Below are 14,609 nucleotides of genomic sequence, written 5' to 3'. Positions count from 1 at the left end.
TTCTCAAAAATTCTTACATTGCTGGATACAGTGACCAAAACTGAGCCTAAACTCCCTAATAGTTCATCATGCAAAGATGATCACACTTAAGTTCTTTTTTACGAAAGATATCAAAATCACATCTTACGTCCCAAGGATGAACAAATATGTTGTCCTGATAAGCACAATGCACAACAGTGGGGAAATAAACAGAAGACAAGAAGCCAAAACTGATACTGGACTAAAATGAAAGTAAGGGAGCAGTTGACACACTGGGTCAGCTTATTGGCGCCTACACATGCAAGTGGAAAACCAACCGCTGGCCAATGATAACCTGCTATAATATTACTGATACTTCTGCATACAATGCCTTTGTGCTGTGGAGAGAAATAAATCCAGGGTGGGAAAAAATGCTCTTTACAAAAGAGTATTTGTTGAATTGGGAAGACTCCGTTACTCCTTAGAATAAAGTTTTTAAAAAAATGCTACTAAGAAGGCAAGTCGGCGGCCATTGTTAGAAGAACACAAACAGGAAGTCCATCAACAAGCTCCAGCGGTAACAACCAAAACTGCAAACGCGCGAGATACAAATTCTGTCAAAGTTACGACCACAAGACTGTAATGAAATGTTAAAATTGTAACAAACAGGTCTGTAAAGCTCATGTTACATACCCTGCCCAAATTGTGGAATCATAATTAAAACTCTCATCTGATTTTTCCTGTGGTTGACAGTTCATATGCGAAGTAACACACTATTGCGAAAGAGCTCATTGAGGGCCATAACTTGCGTCGTTCTCCAGATTGTTGACATGTAATACTGTAAAATTAATTTTTATTGTAACAAACGTATAATTATAATAATTTTTAACAGTTTATAATAATGTCCTTTAAATACCATAGTGGGTCATGGACCCAAAAGAGCCTGTGTGTGTAGATTTTTTAAAGATCCCGAATCATACATTTGTTACTCTAATCGATCTAATTACGTTAATCATGTAAGGAGACAAAATTTCGCTACCTTAAACTACATAATAGCATACATCACTATGAATTACAAATATACGCGTATATTGTTAGATCAAAACCTTCCAAATCGTTGGAGCGGTGGCACAGGACTCAGCGACGCAATGTTCGTCTTTCGGCCATGCAGACCTCAAGACGAGACACTCGTGGATTGATTTTTATTGCTTTGTGTGGAAGACCATCAGTATGTGGCTCATTTCCCAGGGAAAAATATTGGCCTTTATTATACGATCGTGTTGAATACTTCAAACGATGTTTCAGAATACTTGGTACGACATGTTACCACTTGGATGTTACCTATGTTATCAAGGGCAATCAAATAAACACCTGCATACGTTGTTACTGGCAAGTTTCTTCCAGTTGAGTCGTAGAGATGGATAGGTTCATTCTAACCAGTGTTCGTGGCGGAGCTTGATAGTAGTCAGATAAATCTCTTTTCGAGGAAACGTCTCCTGCGTTTGGAGAACGGGGGTCATACAGCTCTGTAGATAAGTCTTTCGGCCTATTTAATGGGATAACCACTTCACTGGCGATGCTAGATGATACAACCGATCCTAACCAATCAGTGGAATAAATGTCAGAGTACAGCAGTTGCGTCTCCTGTGTTACACCGCGACATAATAGCAACGTGAGCATGCCTTAGGGTGTCCTGGTGCAAATAAATGCTGATATTTAGGACACATCTCTGTTTAGGCGACGCAAAGTGGCTTCATTTCTAAAATGTTTAAATACTCTCTCATGTAAAAAGTATTGGGTATCAACGTTAACGTGTGGTTCAGTTCATTTGTTTCGTAGTGATGGTGTAAAGAGCTGTGTGTTCTCAATTTGATACCTGTGTGCACCACGTAGCAGGGGACCCATTTTGAATGATAGATATTCGTAGTTCCATCAGCATCTTGCAGCAGCCTTCAACAAAGTATTGGCTTATTTTGAGATACGCCCTCCCATGCCACAGCTCTTAAATTAACTTATTTAACTTTCACTAAACTATTTGTTTGCATTATGAGTTTGCATTCGGGAATCAACAAAGGTGTTTCCAATACATAGTAAGTACTTACAAGGGAACCTCCCCATCGCACCCCCCTCAGATTTAGTTATAAGTTGGCACAGTGGATAGGCCTTGAAAAACTGAACACAGTTCAATCGAGAAAACAGGAAGAAGTTGTGTGGAACTATGAAAAAATTAGTAAAATATACAAACTGAGTAGTCCATGTGAAGATAGGCAACATCAAGGAGATCAGGAGTCAAGGACCGCCGTGGTCCCGTGGTTAGCGCGAGCAGCTACGGAACGAGAGGTCCTAGGTTCAAGTCTTCCATCCAGTGAAAAGTTTAACTTTTTATTTTCAGTGTATGTGACAAACTCTTATGTTTTCATCGCTTTTTTGGAAGTGATTATCACATCCACAAGAAAACCTAAATCGGGCTAGGTAGAAGAATCTTTTTACCCATTCGCTAAGTGTACAATTTAGGTGGATCGACAACATATTCCTGTCATGTGACGCACATACCGTCACCAGTGTCGTATAGAATATATTAGACGTGTTTTCCCGTGGAGGAATCGGTTGACCTATGACCTTGCGATCAATTTGTTTTCGGTTCCCGTTGTTAGGCAAGGCGGTGCTACTAATCGCACGGTTTTGCGGTGCGGTCGCAAAACACAGACACTAAACTTATTGCAGTGAACAGAGACGTCAATGAACGAACGGACAGATCATAACTTTGCGAAAATAAAGAATGTAAAATTTTCAGGCGAGGGAAGACTTGAACCAAAGACCTCTAGTATGGCAGCTACTCACGCTAACCACGGGACCACGGCGCCCCTGAGCTCACATTTTCCTTGATGTTGCCTGTCTTGCACATGGACTACTCAGTTCGTATATTTTACTAATTTTTTTCACGGTTCCACACAACTTCTTCCTGTTTTCTCGATTGATCTGTGTTCAGTTTTCCAAGGCATATCCACTGTGCCAACTTATAACTAAATCTGAGGGGGGTGCGATGGGGAGGTTCCCTTGTTAGAGCCACCGCGCTGTGTTATTAACATTACTTGTCAGATCATGATCTTTTGTTAACTGTTACGGCTCACAGGTATTTTGAACACAGTCAAATACAGACTGGTGAGAGGCATAGTGAGTTTTATCAGAACCTCACAACTTTGATACTTGACCTGAGGTACACGACAGCCGAGAGTGCATGTTGCATTTGACTCATATCTCATCACATTGGCTATCCATGTCATGCCTCCTTCGGTGGTCTTTAGCTAACGACACTCCAGAGGATCGCTGTTGCAAAACATAAAGGGAAAACTTTGGAACTAGCAGTGACGAAAAATCCAGCTATGAAATCCAAAGATTCAAGGCGCGTCAGTGGTGATGCACAAATAGTCCGACCATCGGGAGACTACATAATTGTACAAGGCAAAGTTATGGGTATCGAGCCAAATAAGGTTTCGACGTAACTTTCAAATAGCAACCAGATCAGCTAGGCGTACTCTTTCATATTGTTAATCGGAACATTAGCAACAAACTCGAATCAGTTAGACCACTGTTATGCTTTGGTGTATGTGAGCAGTCAACGTGAAACATTCACCTTTGAGACTGAAAATGTTGTGTGTAAAGCGACGAATATAAAGCACGCATTAGACAACCATATTATGAGCAAAGGAAAGCTCTGAGAGATAGAACTGCCGTGATCAGACAGCCGTGTTAAATGCTCCGAAACTAAAGGGATTTAAAAGTAGCCAAAGGCTCATACTGAAGCGGAACTGTTTGTTCACCTCAATTTAGAACGTTCTCAAGATGCTAATTTCCTATCGTTGAATTGTACGTGAATGGCTATTATCTTTATATTGAGACTAGCGACCTGGCCCGGCTTCGTACGGGCTGCGTGAAGTATGTACGGCCAGTCAACTTGACTGTGTAGTGGACATTCTTTCGGGGCCACGAATAAAATTCAGAAAACCACTTTAAGTATGTGAATGCCATCACCTCCACATAAATTATCTACAGGATTAGTTCGTGTTACAGCAGTCCTCTTGTAAAGCTTAGTACGCACTGTGAACAATTGTTGATATTCATTGCTGCAATTCATTGTCGTGTGCTCTTCATGGCACACTTATTCGCCGTGCCACGCAAAGAATTTTCCATATCTAGGCTTGATTCAAGGAAAGGTTCAGTCATCTCCTAGGTGCCGCAGAACTTTCTTTATATAAACGAAGTAAAGCCGCACCCGATGCTCGATTTTACACTGTAGATAAATAAATGAAAACCACAGGTTTTGGATTGGCATTTCTTTTCCGCTATGGAGTTGTATTGAAACGATTACCATCAATTAGATGTCACTCAGGTGGCTCGCATGTCCCTAACCAGTTATCAAACTGGGGAAAGGGAAGTTACAATGTAACGGAACCCCGGCCACGTTTCGTTTGTGACGTATCTACACATTCAGAGGTGAATGCTGGGTAAAAAAGGCAGACTGAAAAATACATAGCCGGAATTCAGTTCTACAATCTCACAGCTTCTAGCCAAACGCTCCACTATTAGGGCATCACAACAGAAACGAATTTGTTCACACATTCTGCTGCCTCAAACGGTTGCTGCTCTCCAGTTACAGCGACTGTTGACTAGGTGGCACTGGCATCATTTTCACGTCTTACATTTAATTAATCGTACTTCACAGTTGTACGAAATACTTGCATTTATTTAGTTTATGATTAGAATACTACTACAGAATCTCAGTTTACAGTAAAAGTGTCGGCTGCGGTGGTCTCGCGGTTAAGGCGCTCAGTCCGGAACCGCGCAACTGCTACGGTCGCAGGTTCGAATCCTGCCTCGGGCATGGATGTGTGTGATGTCCTTAGGTTAGTTAGGTTTAAGTAGTTCTAAGTTCTAGGGGACTGATGACCACAGATGTTAAGTCCCATAGTGCTCAGAGCCAGCCATTTTACAGTAAAAGTAAGCAAGGCTCAACCTCATAGAGAGGGGGAAGAAGAAGCGGACACAGGCATGGGAGGAAATGGTCGTAGAAAACGGGAAGGAGAAAATGGACAGAGGGGGAGATGAGGTGATGGACAAAGAAAGGGGGACAGAGATAAGGGAGAGGAGGAGATTGAGACGTATATCCAATTTCCATACGGGTTAGAAACATGTGCTTTCTATTTACACCTTTTTTCCATTTAAGCAGACTGAGCCATAGCAAAGCGTGGCTGGGTACAGCTAGTATATAACAATTTTCAAAAGGCTTAGTACCACATATTTATGACATATGCCTTTTGAACAGAAAAACGAACCCCTTTTCTGTTTTCATCATACTCCTGTCCCTTCCCTCTATTTTTAGTCCCGAGTGTTTGAATGCATGAGAATGAGGTGCAAATACGTAAATTTAAGACTAAACATAGTGGGTGTAAAGTGACGTTGTACCGACTTAGCACCAAAAATAGTTACCAGATTAACGGATGTCAGATTGGTCATGACCAGTGTGGAAACTACGCCCTCCACTGAGTTAGACCGAGGAACCGTTGTCGCTCCAGTTCCGCCGTACTGTACCTCTTCGGCTGGTTGTACGAGTCTGCAGACAGCTCGTCAAGGATCCTCTTGCAAAGGTAGAAAGGAAGGTATTGGAATGTGCTGGTTTGTTATAAGTAACGCTAGTAATTTGTCCTTCAGAGACAGAGAAACCTCGAGAGTTATTATATTTTGGTGTTTAAATGGCAAAAGTGGAACTTAGCCCTGACAATCCAGGTCGAATTTACGATCTAATTACATTTGCAGCGCGGATGCGACGTGTTCGAACAGATGTAAAATCTCGTGATGTAGTTCGGTTATCATCATTTTGGTTGACTTTCGTCAAAATTGAGGGTTTTTGTATGTCGTACTTACCGCCATTAGTAGAGTTTTAACTCAACCGTGTCCAAATTACACCTCCGCGTAGTTTCTCTTACGGTCAAAATTTCGTTCAGCTGAAAATTAATAAGGCCGTGAAAATTTGGTGTAGCAGTTTTACTGAATTTGTTGTAGTTTCTTTGTAAGCAACGTTAAACCAGATTTACCCCTCACTGATCGTGTGTCAGTTTAACCCGTAGAAATTATGTTCCGTTCCCCTTCTATGATAATTTTGTGTGGGAATTTCAACATTTTTCTGTAATTTCTTTCTAAGTAGTGTCCACCTACACGTACTCGCCATTTGTCGTGTGGTAGGTTTGAGTAGTCAAAATGAATTTTTAAATTACTTCCTTTACGGTTAGTTCGCTTCAATGAATGATATTGAAACTGCCCTCGTTTCGATTAAGAATTTTATAAATTTCAGCATCCTTTTTTGTAACACAAGTACGACCGTGTGTTCTTGCTATCTGTGTTCAATTATGTTTGGTATTACTAGTGTGATTATTGTGGATCCTCTGAAGTGTCTGTAAAGACCCCACATAATAATACCACGTAGATCGGGTATTATTCAGTCCAACAACCCCCGCCGCCCCCCCCGGCGCAGTTGTAACACATACGTGCCCATCTGGCCATATCAGCTGCGTACTATCCTGTTGTGTGTTGTTAGTTAATTGGAAGAATATTCTGTAAGGTTTTCCGTCAACTGAAAACTTAAATGCATTCATTTCCATGTTGGCTCTATGTATGTGGTTTATCCGAGGCAGCGACCAGCGCAACAGTCGGTCAGTGTTTGTTCTGTCAATTTCCCACAAGTTCTTCGAGGTCACACCTTTAACTTGATCGTGTCACGTAATTCAGAGTGCACCCTCAGTGTCGCACTAATTGCATCTGTTTGCGAGATGGCATGCTTGTGGTATTGATGAATTTAATAACCAGATCCAGTTGCTAAACTTTGTGTAACGAGATCCTTTAATCGATAGAAGACCAAAATTTAACTTCATAGAATTCATTGCAATTTATTCTGTGGATCTGAACATTGCACACATTTGTCAGTTAATTGTGAATCTGTTTTATCTAGTAATTTGAAAATATGATTTTTATAAGGGAAGTCCTCTTTCTCTGCCTTTCTCCCAACAAGTATTAATGGTGAGAGAATAATTAAGCTCCATAGTAATTACTATTTCAACAAAGAAATCAAAGTATAGGACGGTGAAAGAATTCGTGATTATAAAAGGAAAAGGTACATAACCCGTTACTTCACTTGGTGCTCCTTGGCAGCTTGTCATTCTTGCGTTATCCGTTGCAACCTTAATTTCAGCGTCAGTCTGCTTTAGTGTTACATTGAACCATACATCAGGGAATTTAATGGGTCACTCCATAAGAGTAAATTCAAGTCGAGATGAACCATGGAAAGTAATGATCAGTACGACACGGGGATGTCTGTTATTGAGTAACAGTCAAGAATAAGCATATACGAAACAGATGGTACGCATTCAATACACAAACAAACAAAACTGAACAAAGCCAAAATCAATATAATGAATCATGCGTGAGGGGCTTTTAGAATTTTAAAATTAAATTCACTCTACCGGTCTGACAATAAAATATTAAGAAGTTTCGGTCATACATGAAACAAGTAAACTTGTGGAACCATCTGTCCAGGCACTGGCCAAATGGCATCGAAACGGAGGTTGACAGAGGGCTGAAATACTGCTAACTTTTCACTGAGGAAGATAGTACTGCGCTTCTTCGCTAATTTATCGCACGAAATGACATCGAAATGAGTGGCCACGGGATAAAAATCCTACCGCAACTATTCAGCAGAGGAAAGGCCACTGGAGCTAGCGGGATTCAAATCCAGCTCTACACAAAGTATGCAAAAGAACTTTATGCTCTTCTCGCAACCGCCTACCGTAAGACGTTGGGTGATCGAAGACTTCCTAGTCATTGGAAAAGCAGCTTTGGTCATCGACGATCTCAAGAAGGGTCGTCATAAAGACGCACAAACCTATAAGCCTATATCGCTGACTTCAGTATGCCGTAGAATTTTCCAGAGAGTTTTGTGCTCGCGTATTATGAAAGTTCTGGAAACCGAAGATCTCATGTGCCAATCAACTAGGATTCCACAATGATCGTGTGAAACCCACATCGCCCCAGCCCTGAGAGATCCGGAAAGTTACAGGTAACGGCATACAGACAAAATTGTTGGATGTAACATCCACCAGTTATGCAAAACACCGTTTTTTTCCCAAAGTTCCCAAGCATGTTTCAGCACCTCTATGCCATTATCAGTGGGTTTCTGTTTTATTCAATCTTTAATGTGAACATTTTTACGAAATCATTACAAAATTATGTGGATATTTAATTAAAAAGAGCAATCCGTTTCTTTTTTTAATAGCCTTACACTCGGTTTGCATAGTTTTTCAGGACCACTTGTGTATTATTCATTGTAGGTAGCCTGTCATCTGCAACCAAACGATGATGACGAGAAATTTTGTTAGGAGTTAATCTATCATTTTATGCTCTAAACGTAGTTTAGTTTGTTGTGATATTTCGCGCCTATATTCGTTTTTACTTAAGTTTTTGTGTCGAGAGCCCTTCTATTCTCAGCATATTTGGGAACTTGGAAAAAAAGGTGTTTTGCATAACTGGTGGACCTTACATCCAACAATTTTAACTGCAAACACGGTAAACACAAGGAGCTGCAAATCCAAATGATGAATAGGCATCTAGATAGGTTCCACGTCCCTGGAATGCTGCCTTTTGAACAAAATAAGAGCAAACGGAATATCAGACTAGGTCTGTTACTGGACTTAAGAGCACCTAGTAAACAAAATGCTGTATGTCACCGATGTAGCTGAATCTTAAGCTATGAAAGTTGCTCAGGCGTCCCTCAAGGGTGTATTACAAGGGTTATAGATAACGTAATGGGGAACAACTTTAATTAAAAACAGTTTTCACTGGCACTTCCTGGTGATACCACGCGTGTTCTATCATCGATTATGTCCTTGAGAGGCAACAGAGCGTAGGCACTTGGCGGAGTGGGCGCACCTCTAGTGTTAATATAATACAGTCAATGTGCTCAGCATGAAAGGAGTAGGCACAGCAAAATTAAACTTTCCTCGAGAGTCTCTTGTTGTAAATCACTATCGGTTTACGGAGACAGACAGTACGCGGGACCTGCTGAGAAGGAATCTGCTAGTTCGCTGTCATCTCGCCACAGTGCCGGCGAATGTAAACGGGTGCCTACCGTCTCTGGAAAGCGTCGGCAAGCATTTTCTCTAACAGTTGCTCCTCTGGCATGATCTATCACACACACAGACGTTTTATGCGGAGACTTTGAAACACCCCGTATATGAATGATTTACTGCATAACTACAAGCTCCATGATTCTTGTCGCCGATGATGTGTTTGTATGCGGGGAAGCAGAAATACTAGAAAACGGTAGCAGATAAAGGCAGGATCGGTAATTAGTGAAGGGATTACATGTTGACCATAAATATAAACAAATGTGTTGCGCTTAAACAGCCAGATAGATGCATTATCTTACTATATAATTGCAGAACAATAACTGGAAGCAGGCAAATCCATTAAATATCAAGTGTGCGTACGGGTGATTTAAAGTGGAACAATCACATCAAGTTAATGGCAGATAAGGCAAATGCCAGTCGGAGATTCGTAGGAAGAAACGTCAGGAAATGTAGTTCAACAACAAAGAGGTAGCCTACAAAATCTTCGTTCGACCAATATTTCGATTTTGTTCGTCTTTCTGAGACGCGTGACAGTATTGACAGAGGAAATAGAGAAATCCAAAGAGCAACAGCGGCTTTCATTACAGGTTGATCTAGTAAATGTGTAAGCGTCAGGGAGATGCTCGCTCAACTCCAGTTGCAGACGGTACAAAAGAGGCGTTGGGCATCACAGCGTGGATTACTAGCTATTAAAATTCTCTCGTGAAGACGTTCGCAGGAGACTCAAACAATATATTTCTTCAGGGAGATGCTCGCTCAACTCCAGTTGCAGACGGTACAAAAGAGGCGTTGGGCATCACAGCGTGGATTACTAGCTATTAAAATTCTCTCGTGAAGACGTTCGCAGGAGACTCAAACAATATATTTCTTCCTCCTAAGTATATCTCGTGGGAAGACCATGACGGTAAGGCTTGATCTTTTTCTGAGGCTTGCCGACAATAGTTTCTATCAGAGGCCATTCGTGACTGGAACAAAAAACGGGATAAGTTACTGTGGTAAACAAAATACTCGAAGCCACACACCATTAAGTGACTTGTGAAGTATAGATGTACAAAATGATATCACTCATCTTGCCTCAAAAATTTTTTTCGAAAATTTTACGCTCACCACTTAAATATTTTCTATTTCGTTAGATTTACTCTGGAAAAAAATTCATCTCATTTGGGTGACATTAACCCATATTGACTAGAGCGACAAATTTTAATACTGAGAATTTTAGGTTTTGTAGTGTTTAGTCAGTGTAAAAGTTGAGATTTGCATAAAATGAAAATGAAATACCCTTTGCTTTTTAGGACGAGTTTAGTATTGCAGAGAACTGTTTTCTCTTTCTTGCAATCCGGTTACGGTCTACAATGTTCTTCAAAACAATACAAATTTCTTTTGTTCCTCATCTAAAGCCGGTAGTTCATGTAAATCTAGTGCTAATTTAACTCACTTCTCAAGAGTCATTAACAGCTTTTAACTCCTTAACTATCATTTAGCGTCCAAATATGAAATTCATCCATGTCGAAGGACATTCCTGAATACAACTTGGGTCCATAATCTTCGGCTAGGACAACATATCATTGCTCGTGGTTGACAAGAAGTCGGCTAACGTTTTCTTTGAAGTGAAGATGAGATTGAATTAAGAGATGTTAATGAAAAAATTAATGAAAATGGTAATCAGAATAATATTAAGCTTACCATATATTTATCCATACAGTTCTCCAGAAAAAAGGAATAATACCTTTTAAACTTGTAGATTCCGTCTGTCCAAATTTTGCTGGCATTTTGGCTTTGGTTCGTACGTCTACGTCGTCATCAAAGAGCGTTAAGAGGTAACTCTTCAGACGGAAACAAATGGTAACTAATTTCCTTTAGGTGCTTTTGGTGTCATGGAATATGATTTCAGGTCTTTTAAGAAGCAGAAATCCAGATGAGTCACTTTTACAGCTCCACCACACTGAAGCCACTGTATGATATAAGCACTTCCAAAGAAGAGACATCTCTACGTACATTTTTATTTTCGATGGATAGCCCAAATTGTGATCGTAGAAGGAACATTTTAAGCAATAAATTGCTCTCGTCAGCCATCTTGCTTGATGCATTGCTCCACGAGTGTATAATTCGGTTTTTTCCACAGTATCTTCACAAAAATATTACATTACACAGAGATCTATGATTTCACTGTGTGGAGTTTCACTGTTAATTAAACCAATTCACTTTCAGCAACGTCTAACGTCACCTTAATTTCTGTCTCACTAAAACCATATTCATAATCTTTTCTCAGTGTGAAAATTACTGACACAAACTTTTCCAGTTCTCTCTCACATGCTTAAAAATTGGTATGTCAGGACTAATGGTTATATCATTTCATATTACATTCAAACATACTTTTTAAAAAACGTTTTATATGAGACGACGGCACAGGGAAACAAAACATCCTTTTCTCTTTATGTTCACGTAAGATGCGTCCCCCATTAAGGCGACTAATTTTTGAGGCAGTTGCGCCGCTGCAGAGATTTTGGCCGTTATCAACAACCCAGTACGTTAATGCGTTCCAAACAGCATTCGCTTGCTCTTTACCAGAACTATTTTGTAATTCTGGACTGTCGATATGCTATTCGCGGCCACCAAATTTAAGTAAGCCTGGAAGTTTTTCTTCTTTTAGGTCCCGACGTTCAATGTTGGCAACGATTTATCATTCCAGTGAACAGTAAGAACGTCGGTGACGTCATTCTTGGAGGCTGATTTTGTTTCAGACTGTTTTCTTTTCTTCTGTCCCATTCTATGAAGAGGTGATTTATTAAATAGAATTCTTCATACTGTGATCAAGTGCATCTGGTGTCGAGCGAACAATATACACAGATTCTCTTACTCAGATGGCGTCAATCAAAGCGAGACGCTAATTTTTCAGCGATAAAATCTTCCGCACCTCTCCATGCAGCATTCTTCAATAAACTACTCTCAGAAGTAAGTTCTAAAATCTCAACACCACTTTTGCGATTATTGCAATTTTCTCCACTCGGCAAGCAAGTTAGTAACATTTTGTGAACAATGCTGCATGGCTTCTGCGGGAATTCTCACTTTTTCCGAAATATAATGAAATCGCGAACCGCAAGGTTATCGCTTCTTTAAATAATGATTAATTTTATTTCCCGTCTGTTATAGAACTTCCACCACTTCTCTATTTGTTGGTAATTTGTATGCAGTTAGTTCGTGTTTTGTCTCCTACCAAAAACACAAGTTCATTGACACTGAGTAACGGACGTAACATCTTCGATAGCGACTTGAAAATACGTGCGACACATCGGTAATAAGTAAACTACTGGTTACTCGAAACCTGAGGTGGCGTCAGTGCGACGTTTGAGAACATTCACGCATAAGTCGGCAGAGGTTACAGTGCTTCGATCGCAACAAAATTTTGTACAGACGTGTTTCAAAGTCATTCAAACGAAACTTAAGTGTCAGCGCTCAAAAGTATTGAACTCGAAAAATAAGGGACATTCTGCGAACTAATATGGGGTCGGAATGGCATGTTCAAGTGGTCGTTGCTGCTGAAGCATCTAACGAAATGGGCATAGTGGACGCTAGGGAGCCAGCTGCTAGGTTTTCCTTGTGTTTCTGTGTTTGTGCAGAAGACTGTACTGTATCCCCGAGTCAAGAACTAAAAGTAAGAGGTTACTCCTGTACTTCCAAAACCTAGAGCGTACTGTTGGTCCAGTCTCCAGATGTGTTTTAACAGTCCGTACACAATAACAGCCATACGAGGTTCTCGAGGCATAGTCCAGATATCAAACCAAATCGTTTTAAAAAGCAGAAGCCAAAAAGTGAAGTCCATAGACAACGTCAGGAATGTGTGAGCCATTGCTATCTAGGTTGTATCAAGCTGTACAGAATGGGCGAAATTAGTGGCCCAGAAACTGTTCCGTGCAGCAAATACATGCAACCAAAGTTACATAATTCGCAACGGGTGCGGTTCTCTTACCTTCATTTCTGTTTGTGTATTTATAATTCAGTATGTGTAACCCCGCTGTCACGATAGAGCGCTTTCACCAGAAACGTAATCTGCAAATACGTTTCTGTAGCCCGTATTTGATGTAAGCCTGCATACTCGTTCCAGAATATTTTCCTAAAACGGGAGAAAAACGTACAATTTATCTAGAGATGGTAATGTTTCCTACAAACTTCTACGGAATCCAACATGCCTCAATAGCATGTACTGCAGAATCGTATATGTTAAAAAGCCTGTGAAAAATTCTCCACATATTTGCCATTATCCTGAATGTACGCTCGACGAAACATAGGGATCGAGAATGTCCATGGTTGAAATACATACATTTTTTCCATCATAAGGTGGGAGGTAATTCTGTTGAATTCTTCGCTTTTACTGAGCGAGGTGGCGCAGTAGTTAGCACACTGGACTCGCATTCGGGAGGACGATGGTTCAATCCCGCGTCCGGCCATCCTGATTTAGGTTTTTCGCGATTTCCCTAAATCGCTCGAGGCAAATGCCAGGATGGTTCCTTTGAAAGGGCACGGCCGATTTCCTTCCCCATCCTTCCCTAACCCGATGAGACCGATGTCCTCGCCGTTTGGTCTCTTCCCCCAAACAACCCAACCCAACCCAACCTTCGCTTTTCTCATAAATCTGAGATCGGTTGCGAGCCCTCGATCTAACTGTAATCGACTGCTTCAGAACGAAGGCCCCTTTATTAATCACAATGCAAATTTTACAAAATAAAAGTGGATTCTGATATAACTTAAATTCATTTCATGTCGTTATGCGCCCTCTCTATGCAGCCTGTGTAGCAAATGCATACGGCTTACAACAAAGAACAACGAAACAAGCAAAGACATATTTCAGGATACCTGAATTCATTCTGTAATCACTTACTTTTAAAGAGTAAAGGCATAATCCCTCCAGAAATATACGTGTAAGTATAGTTGATTTTCTCAGCTGAAACTCAGTACCGTTCTGTTTCAGCGTCAGCCCACTTTTTCAGTTTGATTGCTAAATATTTTAGATTAGCATGACTGACACTGCTTTCGACGTAACCATAACAACAGAATTATTCTGGCGTGGATATTTTAAAGGAAGTGCTCATACGGTACAGATCACAAGCTTTCAGCACATGTGCATTACTCAATCATAGCCACAGCCTCTCGTATTCACTTTCTGTTTCACTATATGGTACTGTGCTCCACAGGTGCGGCACAATTCATTCTCATCAAGCTAAAAAAAGAGCTGCATTTCATGTTTTTTTCCACTGAGTCATTCATTTACATCATTTTCACTTCCAGTAACCAATTTTAAAATATACGTGCAGGATGGAGGTAATAAGAGACGAGGAATTTCGTCCTATAACAACATGTGGTCACGACAGCGTTTCAGTTACAAGAAATGATATTCAGCTTCGTACATTTATAAGAAATTCCAAGCCTAATTAACGTACCACTGAATCGCCAAGCACCGTACTCAACCACCCGACTCCC

Source organism: Schistocerca americana, chromosome 2 (genome assembly GCF_021461395.2).
Source record: "Schistocerca americana isolate TAMUIC-IGC-003095 chromosome 2, iqSchAmer2.1, whole genome shotgun sequence".
In the NCBI taxonomy this organism is placed as follows: Eukaryota; Metazoa; Arthropoda; class Insecta; order Orthoptera; family Acrididae; genus Schistocerca; species Schistocerca americana.
This window is presented reverse-complemented; position numbering follows the sequence as displayed.